At 44.1% G+C, this 6,701-nt stretch overlaps 1 non-coding gene across 1 annotated transcript; it reads left to right on the top strand.

Annotated features, from left to right (window-relative positions):
• The first annotated feature begins 5,616 nt into the window (after positions 1–5,616).
• Positions 5,617–5,724, top strand: LOC114674951 (U6 spliceosomal RNA). The gene has a single exon (XR_003726045.2). It is a non-coding gene; the product is annotated as a U6 spliceosomal RNA (small nuclear RNA).
• Positions 5,725–6,701: the final 977 nt, after the last annotated feature.

Genomic DNA, 6,701 nt, shown 5'->3' on the forward strand with positions numbered 1-6,701 from the left:
GATGAGACAGCACATGAGCAGAGACCTCAAGGAGATGAGGCATTGAGTTACTAGGGTAGCTGAGGGAAAAGCATTCCAGGCAAAGGAAATATTTCAGACGAGAAACTCCAGGCAAAGGAAATATTTCAGACGAGAAACCTAAGGCATAGATTGACTTACTGAGGTTTCACCCAAAGGAATCATAAAAAGAGCTCAGGCAGTTCTGTGGAACACAACAGCACTCTACTTCCCTTCTGTGAGCTTGATTATAGGTAAGAGCCGAATAAGAGCAAAAAAGGCTGGACGGCTGTTGGGGTTGTGCCAGCTGTGGCAGTGTGCCATGCAGACCTCCCTTCCAGAAAGAACCTGCTGCAAGGAATGCAGAATGCTTGCTGACAACTTCCAGTCTGAATCTGCCCCAGCATCCAGGGTGCAGCACTTTCTCCCAGGCAGCCCTCTACCAATGACTGAGCATGGCAGGGGTACAAGGGCATGACCATTGCCATACAACGTGGGACTTTTTTGAGGGCGATCCTTGTGCCAGACTCCCTATTAGGCTGGCCAGGACATTTCCAGAGCTGCACCACAGTCTGAGACTTTATTCACCGACACAATCATCCTTCCTTACCCTTCTCCTTTTACAAGTCTCAGACCTGCAACATGGTTTTAAGGCTTTCCCTGCCCTCTCCAGCTCCCTTCTCCTTTTGCCTTTCTTTTTTTTTTTTTTTTTTTTTTTGAGACGGAGTCTCGCTCTGTCTCCCAGGCTGGAGTGCAGTGGCCGGATCTCAGCTCACTGCAAGCTCCGCCTCCTGGGTTCCCGCCATTCTCCTGCCTCAGCCTCCCGAGTAGCTGGGACTATAGGCGCCCGCCACCTCGCCCGGCTAGTTTTTTGTATTTTTTTTAGTAGAGACGGGGTTTCACCGTGTTAGCCAGGATGGTCTCGATCTCCCGACCTCGTGATCCGCCCGTCTCGGCCTCCCAAAGTGCTGGGATTACAGGCTTGAGCCACCGCGCCCAGCCTCCTTTTGCCTTTCACAGTTATTACACCCCAGTGCTTTCACTTATAAACCCATCCTGGTGTCTGTCTGCTTCCTAGAGGACCCAGATTGACAGGAAGCAGAGCAAAAATACATGTAAGGAGATTTTACTCTGCTTCTTCTGCCGGCATCAGTCAGAGATAGACCAAGGGAATTGGAGGAGGTCAGTTGGCAGTGATGTCAAGGATGATCAAAGTTTCCAGATAATTGGCTGGGTGCGGTGGCTTACACCTGTAATCCCAGCACTTTGGGAGGCTGAGGTGGGTGAATCACTTGAGGTCAGGAGTTCAAGACCAGCCTGGCCAACATGGTGAAACCCCATCTCTACTAAAAGAAAAAAAAAAAAAGCCGGGTGTGGTGATGTGTGCCTGTAGTCCCATTTACTCAAGAGACTGAGCCAGGAGAATAGCTTGAACCCAGGAGGCAGAGGTTGCAGTGAGTCGAGATCGTACCACCGTGCTCCAGCCTAGGCGACAGAGTGAGACTCTGTCTAAAAAAAAAAAAAAAGTTTCCAGATAGCCAGCCCTACCCAGGCCATCTCAAGTAGTATACAATCTGAATGAAACCTGCTTATTAAAAAAAAAAAAAAATTTTTTTTTTAGACAGCCTTACTCTGTTGCCCAGGCTAGATGGTACAGTGGCGCGATCTCAGCTCATTGCAGCCTCCACCTTCCAGGTTCAAGCAATTCTCCTACCTCTCTGGCTCCGGAGGTGCACTCCGCCACGCCTGGCTAATTTTCGTATTTTTTAGTAGAGATGGGGTCTCACCATGTTGGCCAGGTTGGTCTTGAACTCCTGGCCTCAGGTGATCCGCCCACCTCTGCCTCCCAAAGTGCTGGGATTACAGGTGTAAGTCACTGCGCCTGGCCAAACCTTCTTATTTAAAATGCAAACAATTTCAAAAGCAACTCCTCTAGAAACTCATAGCAGCCAGATGGCTGCCCCTATGCTTTCCTTATGTAGAAATTCTGAGGCTACCAATGGAACAGTTCTAAGCCCTTCCTTCCTTCTTTCCTGTTCTGGAGGAGGAAGGGATTAGTTAACACACTAGAATCCAGAGGGGCAGTGTGCTTTGAGAGGGGAAGTTGGCACTCATTTCCACTCCTGGAAGCCAAACCATGGGATTCTGAGGTCTCCAGGGACATTTTCTAGATCTCCAACTGTGATGATCATCTCTGTCTTATACCCCAGGCTGTGTTCAAAGGACTGCCTGTGTCTGGCTCACCACGTTCCACCGACATTCCAGCCAGAAACCATTCTCAGTGTTGGTAGAACAATGCTCTAATCACATAGCTGAAATTACAGTTTGGGGCTCAGTAAGGTAATGGTTCAAAAGATTTCTGTGGAAATCTCTGCAGTCCCATCCGGAAAGCAAACACTGGCTGGATAGGAAGCAGCCTTGGGGTGGGATCACATGGAAAGCAGGTAGACAAAGTTATGACCCAGGATTTCAGAGTGAATATCCTCTATGTGCCAGGCACTTTTACAAGTTTATATTTCTAAAACCAACCTATGATGCTGGAATTATACTTTGAGGTAATCGCTACTTTATGGCTTAGAAAAATGTGGTTTGGCTGGGTGTGATGGCTCATCCCTATAATCCCAGCATTATGGGAGGTCGAAGCAGGAGGATCACTTGAGTCCAGGAGTACAAGACTAGCCTGGGCAACATGGCAAAACCCCATCTCTACAAAAAATATAAACATTAGGCAGGCATGGTGGTATGCACCTGTAGTCACAGCTACTCAGGAGGCTGAGCTGGAAGGATTTCTTGAGCCTAGGAGGTTGAGGCTACAGTGAGCTATGATCATGCCAGTGCACTCTAGCCTGGGTGACAGAGTAAGACCGTGTCTCAAAAAAGGAAAGAAAAAAGAAAGAAAGAAAGAAAGAAAGAAAGAAAGAAAGAAGGAAGGAAGGAAGGAAGGAAGGAAGGAAGGAAGGAAGGAAGGAAGGAAGGAAGGAAGGAAGGAAAGAGAGAGAGAGAGAGAGAGAGAGAGAGAGAGAAAGAAAGAAAGAAAGAAAGAAATGTGATTTGGAATGTTAAGTGATTTTTTCCAAGGTCATAGTGCTAGCAAGTAGCAAACCTAGGATTCGAGCCAGGTCTTCAGATGCTAAATTTGGTGACATTTTAATGATTTTACTGCTGGCTAACTATTCTCTTGCCTTTATCCATATTCCTGTGTCAATAATAGTAGTTTACTCTGTGGCCTCACCTCTTTGCTTAGTTGCTTAGATAAAAATCATGTTGATTTTTAGTGAGGCCGTGGTTGGGAAGCACTGTAGTGGACATTTGCTAGTTTTTGATATCCCCGACATCCCTTTTCCTCCTCTTTTGGTAAATGTATTCTAATTTCTCTCTGGAGAACTCGCTTCTCCCCCACTTGGAATCCATGTGTTTCGGGTGGACTCTAACCCTTGCTTTGGGAATGGGGTCTGTGAATCCCCCTAAATCAGTGTACCTATTTCTCTTGGCCACTGCAGTTCAGATTGGTCTGTAATCAGTCAGGACCTGTAAGTCTTTTTGCCAGTGCTTCTGTGAGCAAGCACTCTTCTCCAGTTGGCCTGAACCTGGAAGAATGTGTGGCTGGAGATGCTATAGCCATCTTGGTGAGGCCTGTCCAAGAATGGGGCTCACACAGTGAAAACAGAGCTAAGAGGGGAGGATCAGGACACACTGATCCTGGTGTCACTTTTTTTTTTTTTTTTTGAGACAGAGTTTTGCTCTTGTTGCCCAGGCTGGAGAGCAATGGCATGATCTTGGCTCACTGCAACCTCTGCCTTACGGGTTCAAACGATTCTCGTGCCTCAGCCTCCTGAGTAGCTGAGATTACAGGTGCCTGCCACCACGCCCAGCTAATTTTTGTATTTTTAATAGAGACAGGGTTTCACCATGTTGGCCAGGCTGGTCTCAAACTCCTGACCTCATGTGATCTGCCCACCTTAGCCTCCCAAAGTGCTGGGATTACAGGTGTGAACCACCACCCCCAACCTTTTTTTTTTTTTTTTCCTCTGGACCAGAACATTCTTGAAGCCAGAACTACCTCCAAGAACTTTCAGGTCTGTGATACAACAAATTCCATGAATGCTTTAATTAATAATGTAGGTTGGATTTTTGGTTACTTTCAACTGCAAGAGGCTTACCTGTTACAACAGACTTTCTCAATTCAATTTCACTCAAGTTAAGAACCAATTAGGACTCAACAATAAAAAGACAAATTACCCAATTTAAAATGAACAAATGACATGAATAGACATTTCCCCAAAGAAGATGTACAAGTAGCCAATAAACTCTTGAAAAGATGTTCAACTTCATTAATCATTAGGAAAATGCAAATCAAAACCACAATGAGATATAACTTTACACCCCCTAGGATGGCTGTAATAAAAAATATGAACAACAAGTTTTGGAAGGATATGGAGAAATTAGAACCCTTGTACCTTGCTGGTAGGAATGTAGGTGGTACAGCCACTTCGGAAAACAGTCTGACAGGTCCTCAAACAATTAAACATACAGTTACCAGCTATTCTACTCCCAGGTATATACCCCCCCAAAAATGAAAATATATGTCCACAAAACGTTTTGTACAAGAATGCTCATAATACTTGTATTCATAACAGCCGAAAATGGAAAACAACTCAAATGTCCAGCAATAGGAGATTGGATAAACACATTGTGATATATTCATACAAAGGAATACTCTTCAACAATAAAAGGAACTAGCCACTGATACATGCAAAAAAAAAAAAAAAGATGATTCTAGAACCATGGTGAGTGAAAGACACCAGACGCAAAATAATAAATGTGGTATGACTCTATTTATGTGCGGTCCCAGAACAGGCAAACTAATCTATGGTGATAGGATCAGAAAGTGTTCCCTCCGCCAGGCGCGGTGGCTCATGCCTGTAATCCCAGCACTTTGGGAGGCCGAGGCGGGTGGATCACGAGGTCAGGAGATCGAGACCATCTTGGCTAACACAGTAAAACCCCGTCTCTACTAAAAATACAAAAAATTAGCCGGGTGTGGTGGCGGGTGCCTGTAGTCCCAGGGAGGCTGAGGCAGGAGAATGGCATGAACCCGGGAGGCAGAGCTTGCGTCTGCACTCCAGCCTGGGCACCAGGGCGAGACTCTGTCTCAAAAAAAAAAAAAAAAAAAGAGGTTCCCTTAGTCAGAAGGAAAGGGATTTGACTAGAAAGGGACAAGAGGATGAGACAACTTTCTGGAACTTTAGATGGTAGTAACATGAATGTGTACAATTATCGAAATCCATTGGCCAAGCATGGTGGCTCAGGCTTGTAATCCCAGTGCTTCAGGAGGCCGAGGTGGGAGGATTGCTTGAGGCCAGGAATTTAAGACCAGCCTAGGCAACATAGCTGGTCTTAAAAAAAAAAAAAAAAAATTAGCCCAGTATGGCTATGTATGCCTGTGTCTCCAGATACTCAGGAGGCTGAGGTGGGAGAATCACTTAAGCCCAGGGGCTTGAGGTTGAGGTTGCAGTGAGCCATGATTACTGCACTGTACTTCAGCCTGGATGACAGAATGAGACTCTGCCTCTAAAATTTTTTTTAAAAGTCATTGAACTGAACCTTAAGATCAGCATATTAAATACTTCACTTAAAAATAATTAATACTTGGAATGATACAGAGAAGATTAGCATGGCCACTGTGTAAGGATGACAGGAAAAAAAAATACTGTGTTTTAAATGTTTACTGCTTCCTCACTTTTCATGAGGAAAAAAAGCATCCACTGAATTTATATGATCTAACAGGTGTGAAAAACTCCCTATCAAAAAATATCATTCCCCACCAACTTAAGAATAGACTGAATTTCCCCTGATTAGCTTCTCCTTTGATATACACATTGAAAGCCCTAAATAAAATGCTATATTAATTTCCCCAATGAATATTTTAGCATGACACTAATGTATGAAGTTGGTTCTCCTCCCTCTTAGCAAGGTACTGCAACCCAGTATTGACTATGTTAAAATCTAAAAATAAATAAGATAATAAAAATGATAAAATGGTGATTACCTTCTTCAAGTTGCTTAGAAGTCTGAAGAGGCACCAACCCTTACAAACGAAATTTTCACTTTGGCTGACTCAGTCTCATTTGTTAATTTTTTCTTTACATCACCCCACCTCCCAGCTTTATGCCTCATCACTTACTACCTACTGATCAGTTTAATGGGCCTCAGAAAGGCTATGGAAATCCTAAAATGCAGAGTCATTTACAGACTTCCCTCACATGAGCCCTCAAATCCCTATGGGTGCACTGGAATATCCATTTTGTTGGTGATTTATGGGTTAGAAAGAGCCCTTAATTGCTTCACTAGCATGGACTTCTCTGTGACCAAGAAAAATAAAAAATAAAATAAATGGCAATGTGGGCTCCTTTAAGAGAAAGGAGAGGGGACATTACACAAGAAAAATGTTATTTTCCAATATCAAGAAAATTCATTAGCAAACACATTATAATGCACTCAAGTAGTCATCACCCTGAATTGTTTTGGAAGAGGCCCTGCTTTGGAAAAACACAGGGCAAAAATATTACTCCTGTAGCTTGGCACAATGAGATGGCAGGATGACAAATGTCTTATTCTCTACAGTGCCTTAATATTTACAGGACATCTGCTACTGTGTATTTCTCCCTCCCTTGAGTCACCTTTATCACAGTCTAACATTGTGT

Source organism: Macaca mulatta, chromosome 1, assembly GCF_049350105.2.
Source record: "Macaca mulatta isolate MMU2019108-1 chromosome 1, T2T-MMU8v2.0, whole genome shotgun sequence".
Lineage (NCBI taxonomy): Eukaryota > Metazoa > Chordata > Mammalia > Primates > Cercopithecidae > Macaca > Macaca mulatta.